Raw genomic sequence first — 7,078 nt, 5'->3', positions numbered from 1 at the left:
TCCCCATCGATTATCCTTTCCCCCCAACCCTCACACTTCAACCCTTCTAATTCTAGTCTTAAGTGTTTCTTGATACATTTCCTTCCTCCCTGTCTCCGTTGCCATTTCCATTTTCTTAATCAGAGTCTCACCTTGATTACTGCAACAGATGTGATCTTCTTGCTTTTGTACACACCTCCCTCCAGTAAAATCTTTTTATGCCTCCAGAATGATCTTTTAAGTAGGAAAAGTCTGATCTCTCCCTTGATTAAAATCCTCCTGTAGCCCTTTAGTGCCTTCATGATAAAATCTGAACACCTAACTTTGCTATCTAAGACCTTCCACTCTCTGGCTGTGGCTTCCACTACAGATTAATATCCTGCCAGTCCTGTATTAAACTTTACATTGTAGTTCCCGGTAGCTCTTGTATATCCTATACTATGCCACAATGAAACTTCAAGCTGTAGTTATGTTGTAAAATCCACCCTTAAATTATCCTTTCTTTATCTGAATAATTCATGTGCATTTTTCAAGACTGAACAAAGACATGTATACTCAAGGATGCCTCCTTCTCTGTCTGCCCTAGGTGCTGGTAAGTGCCTTTTACCCTGTAAGTATTTGCATCACTGCACTCAACACACTGTAAAAGAGTGTCTTGTACCCTAGCCATCTCTCTTATTAGATTATATGGTATTAGAGGACAGAGGATGTTTTGTTTAGCCTTCAAAGTTAGTTTCCCACAGTGCTTGGTACATGGTAGATACTCAGTATAAATATGCTGAATAAATCAATGAATGAACACATCTCTTTCCTCTTTGTGCTCCCATATGTTCAATATTACTTCAATTTTTCTTACCTGACTCAAGACAAAACCTCACATTTCTATGTGACAATTTATGAAATAAAACTTTTAGAAAAAAAAGCTGCATCATAAATAATAATTATGTTAGAGTAAATTATTTGGTGGGTTCTATTCTAAAACCTTTACAAACATGACCTCACCTAATCGTAACAAAACCCCATAAAAGAGGTGCCATTAATAATACCAATTTGTAAATGGAGAAACCAAACGACAGCTTCAGAAGGTTAAGCAGCTTATCTGACCGAGATCCTCTAGCTAGAAAGAGACAGAATCCATATTTAATTCCAAGCTAATTACAAATGCTTGTCTCCTAAGAGCCACATTATACTTACTTTATCCTAAAATCTCCTTGTATCATCTTGCTATAATTAAAACTACTGGTGCTAGTACAAATTAGTTAGTTGGAAAAAGCACTAAAAAACCATTGATAATAAGCCTTTTTCAGTAACACAGATAACTTTTGTTTCATATATTTTATGATTTGTTTATAGGGCATGGAGAAGGTATAATGCTTAAAAGTAATTCATTTATTTGACTGATATCTGCTTTGTAGATTTAGACTTTTTATTCATCTCCTTTGTAGATTTAGACTTTATTTGTAATTCTTTTCCACTGCTTTTCCCAATACTTCTTTAAATGTTAAGCTCTCACAACTCTGAAAGAGGAAAGAAGCCGTTGAATGCATCAGAATGGGATCAGTTGCAGTTTTAATACTCTTTCTATTTTTGTCTTTTTGGGTTTCAACAGCCCTTCCTTCCTCTCTTGATGGTTTTGAAGATTACTTTTTAAGCTAGTTATATTACCACAGTGTATAATAAAAAAAATGCTAGAGGCACTTTTATGACAACAGAATCTTTTTTGTTCCTTTTTGACTTTAGCAGCTGAGATTGTTATGAAGAAGCATTGAGAGAAAAGGGAAACATGACAACAATGATAAACAGTTACTTGGAGAATGGGGGAGATACACAGCCAATTTAATTCATTCTTAGGGACACAGGCAGACCCTTGAGGCTAAAATGGCTAGAAGATTACATGGCTCCTGAGATGGAGTAGAAATGGGGATAAGGAGGTAGGGAGGGGATTTTTCCTGGGAACATCATGAAAATTTGCACATGATCTCAAGAAGATTTCTTTCCATCATTCTCATACCCTGTTCTAATATTTCCATGTGGTGATTATTCATACAGTCCAGGTGAGCATTTTTATATTAACTTTCTACCATATGCTCAAGGTAGAGTTGCGAGATAAATCAAATATAAGTAAGGGGCAACTAGTTAAATTTGAATTTCAGATAACAGATGCATATATAGATATATAAAATATATATAAAATATATATATAGATAAAATATATATATAATATATATATAATATATATATATACAGATACATATATATATATATGTATATATATGCCCCATGCAATCCTTTTACTAAAAAAAAAAAGTGTTGTTTATCTGAAATTAAATTGAACTCGATGTCCTGTATCTTATCTTGCAACCTTAATCCAGGAGCTCTTTCAGTTTATTTATGTAGAATTAACACATATTTCTGTGAGTAAACACAATACACAATAGGAGAGGAAATATAGAAGGGATTCAAAATCTGTCTAAATTTTCACAAATCAGTTTTGGTGCCTGAATAGAGTTGTGAGAGATGGCATCTTACTACTAGGTTTTATTTATTAATCGATTGAGAGATATATACAGGCTTCACCTTTTCTGTAGTTCCATATGGTCATTAGTCTTGATATATTTAAAGTTCCTGGCTGATAGCATAAAGCAAATCCCTTGTTCTATTGCATACACAAAATTCAGCACACCTAGAAAATGGGCCCCACTGAGGCTTTATCTTAAAAGGAACAAGCCCTCCTACCAAAGAAAGTGACTTTAAAAGTTGACTGGACTTAGGCTATAAGATTTTACTTTTAACTCCTGAAAGAGTTTTGTTTTGTTTTGAGATTTTTGTGTAAACAATTCAGTTATTCTTTGATAACTGTAGAATTCAGGGCTAGTTTAAGCCCTTTGGATATCTTAAGAACTAAGATTATGGTTATAGCTTTACCTACTGCCCATCTAATAATACACAATCCAACATAAAGAAACACCAAACTATAAAATATCAATAGAAAAACAAAAAATAATGTCTTGTCACACTTTTGGAAATTTAAACTTTGTTCAAAATAATTAATTTTGGTCCCTCTACTTTGCTGGTGTCCTAAGCATATATTTTGCTATCATATTATCCATCATGAGTATTATTCTCATTATGAAATAAGCAGTAAACTACTTATTAAGTAGTTTACAAATATAAATAAAAATGACTAAGAACAAGGTATAAGTCATGCTCACTCATAATTAAATGTTTAGTATTAACTATTTGTGAGAACTTTGTATTGTGTCTATTTACCTAAATTGAAACCATGTTTTCCAGAATTCCCTTCCCTGGCCACAGGATATTTTGTGCAAGATCTGGAAGGCAGATCTTAAATTCTGAATACTGGTGCAGATCACCAGGTACTGTGGAAGCTTATTTACCTCATTACTGACCTACTAACTCATTTCAATAGACTGGAGCACCAGAGGACCATCCTGTTTCTTCAAGTTTTGGGCCAAGTTTAGTGTAGCAATATGGCCAAGGGTGCCTCCTTCTCCTACAGCCATCATGGCATCATGATTGTAGCTAGTGACAGACGAACACAAATTCCACTCTGTCCTTATGGATTCCAGTAGTCACCTTCTCATGGATTCCAATCTGTGTAGGTCTCAGTTTTTCCCAACTTTATTTCCCAACTACTAATCTGGCCAACCTAGGGACAGAACAACAGACAATACCTACATAGGTTGATCTACCCATTCACAATGGTTTGAGGTCCCACTCCTATAATGTATCAGCATTCTAGATCACTTGTACTATGTTTGCTTCTCTGATAGAACTCTGACTAATACATAGTCCTCATCAGATTACCGGGGGTGGCTTAGACAAGATTTGTGTGGAAATGTCTATCCTGAGACATCTTCTTCATACCTCTTCCTGGTTCTGCATTTTTTCCCTCTAGATACCTAAGCTTGCCAATGATCCATGTTTCATGTTACAGTAGGACAATCAGTAATGAATTATCACTTTTTTTGTCAGAACTGTATAAAAATAAATAGCATTCCATTTACTTTTACTGTCTATAGTTGGTTTATTAAAATATTTATTTAAATTCAATTAGCTTCTGCTTCTGAGTGTCTTCTGAAGTTCTACAGTTAACTTATCTTAGAGTTTTATAAAGAAAAAAAGTATCATTTAGGAATAATATAAGCCCCAGATAGAATAAACTATATAATATTTACTTATGAGCCAATGTATCTTTACCAAGCTACAAATAATAGGTGAGAAATCCAGCAAGTAAAAATTATGTAACTTTCAGGCAATGTTTTTCCCAAGAAAACATTAGGAAGAGCTTTTCTTCTCTCTTTTTCCCTTAGCCAGTATGGCTGCAGAAATAAAGAGAAAACTTGTCTGTCACCTTGTAACAGATGCTGCCTGGTTAGAGTATTATATGTAACCTGATTCTTGCCCTTGGTTAGCAGGCAGCAATGACACAGTCCACTCCTAGAAACTGAGTTCTTTACTGACTTGACTTTGATGTATCTAAATCTGATTTTAGTTTCTCTACTAGCAGGATACTCTTCTCCCTCTAAAATTCCCCTTCAGCTAATAACAACAGATTTTTCATTACTGTTTGAATATTCCTTGAATTTTTGTATATGGGAGTTTAATATATTTGAACTGTTAATTGTTGTTGTTTTTTCAGATTTTTTTTCCCTGCACATATACACTTTCATTCTAGCCAGGCTCTTTAGTAGTCACTGCTCTAGGAAAACTATGTCACAGCAACAGAAAGCAATGAAAAGGGAATTTTCTAATTAGCTTTTAGTTTCAAAAGATGAGACAAAAAAACAAAAAACAAACTAGATATTTCATTGGATACCAGCAAGGACAAATAAAGAATCAGATGTTCCAATTTCCCTATGATGCCTTAGAAATGAATAATCTCTTGAGTTTGGACCCACCTTGAAGCAGGTGGGAGATGAAAAATAAATATGGACAACATAGGATAATTTCTGTCATAGGGACTGGGAATCCCCATTCATATTAGAGTAGTCACACTGTTAATAAGAAGCTATCAGGGAACTGATTACTGGCAGAAAAAAGTAGAGCGTATGAAAGGTGTATGAAAGGTGTATGAAAATTTGCTTGTCCTATCAATGAAGTTTTGGGGTGTGGGGGGTTTGTGGGATATGTGTGATATTCCTTGGACACTCCCTGCTACCCCCAAACAAAAAAGGACAAAAAACAAATGGTTATACTGATAAGAGTCTCTACCAGTTTACCAGAAAAAGGCAATCCCTTCAACAGCCTGAAGTCCAGGAACTCTCTACGGTCTTCGGTCTTCGAGTTAATGCTTTAAAGGGAAAAACAACCTTAGCTTGACAATCAGCTAGGCCTCCAGTAAGTCTTTAGCATGTGAAAGTCTCTTTGGAAACTCCCTCTTGACTTTATCTCCCCAGACTCCATAAAAGGGTCACCGCCACCCCCCCCACCCCCACATTTGCAGTGCGGCTCTTCTTGCCCATGGGTCTTGTCCTTGTGTTTTAATAAAATCACCTTTTTGCACAAAAGAGGTCTTCAAGAATTCTTTCTTGGACATTGGCTCTGGACCCCATGAACCCCCATCACCCCAAAACTTCATCAAGACACTTAATCAACACTGAGCTACCCAGGCACCCCTATCAGTTAACCACTTGTTTTCCCCTTTCCTTTGTTCTTGGGCAGCCAGGAAGGCCTGAGGAATGTCATACGTATCCCACCTGGGCTGGGGGTATTCCCAGCTTGTGCTTTGCTCTAAGCTTGCCTTATGCTCCTTCATCAGTATAACATCCTATATTTGTAGAAAATTAAACAGTAGAAATAATAAGCAGTAAATATAATTGCTACCATTTAATGAATGTATACTGTGTGCCAAAAATTTGTTAGATACTTTACATATATTGCCATTAGTACTTTCACAACACTGGAGGTTAAGCATCCCCATTTTATGAGGGAACAGAGTTCATAGAGATAATGTGATTTGCCTAAAGTCACAGAGATAACAACTGGCAGACCTAAGATTCTATAAAGGTTTGTCTGAGTTCAAAAACATTTCCTGTCTAATGTGTTCCTGTTCAAAAGCTAATTGTCCTGATGTGCACATTTTATTTTATTAAAAAGACCTGTAATTATTATTTTTGAATCTGTTCGATAAGCATTTATTGAGCACCATTTTCACGTAAAACATTAGGCCATAATCTGAGCTTATAAGAATAGAAAAACATATAATAATATCCTCAAATTATAATTTTCAAAAAGTCATGATACATCTTATGAAAAATATTATTTGTAAACTAAATTATAGCCATACTTTATGGATTAAAATCTCCATGTTTCAAAAAAAAATTAAGTTGCTTACAAAAAAGTAGTAAAAAGTATAATGTATATATAATAACCTATATGAAATTTAAAAACACATGTAAAACCACAGAAGGAAGAAGAGATTTAGGCATGAATCAAAATACTGCATTCAGTGACTTAAACTGGCTGTAGATATTTTTCCTATCAGTAGACAAAGAGAAATAATCAAAGTATCTCACTATATATTTTGTGGAATCCCCTCACCACTACCTGAATTATTTCAGAAAAAAAGATAAAACAAACTTCTACTGGGTTATTTGGGTCCATTTTGCTTTAAAAAACAGATGTGGACTCAACTTAATAATAAATACTTTCACTGTTTCTCCTAATAACAAGTCTAGACTCTAGAAGTTGGCTTGTACACTTATCCTTTTAGGTATTTTTGATGCAATTATATTTCTGCAGCACTATATTGACATAGTTAGCCCAATCCGTCTCAGAATTAATCATCTCTATCCCATTTTCTTAGTCAGTGAAAAGTAATTTAATTTTTTGCTAACACTTATTTAAATAAAAATGTTTACCATTTGTTTTTCCTTTAAAATGCTTGCAAATGAAAATAAATATTAACTAGCATGACTTCTAATAGAGTTTTCATAATTTAGAATTAAACCTAATATTTGAATTAGTTGAATTCATTTAGAGTAGCACAGAATTGAAAATGTCATAGAATGAAAGAAATATCAAATATTAGAGAACTAAAAGGAGTAATAACCTAATGCGGGGATAATCTAAGGAT

This window comes from Acinonyx jubatus, chromosome E4 (assembly GCF_027475565.1).
Source record: "Acinonyx jubatus isolate Ajub_Pintada_27869175 chromosome E4, VMU_Ajub_asm_v1.0, whole genome shotgun sequence".
Classification (NCBI taxonomy): domain Eukaryota; kingdom Metazoa; phylum Chordata; class Mammalia; order Carnivora; family Felidae; genus Acinonyx; species Acinonyx jubatus.
The sequence above is the reverse complement of the archived record's forward strand: the minus strand, read 5'-3'. Positions refer to the sequence as shown.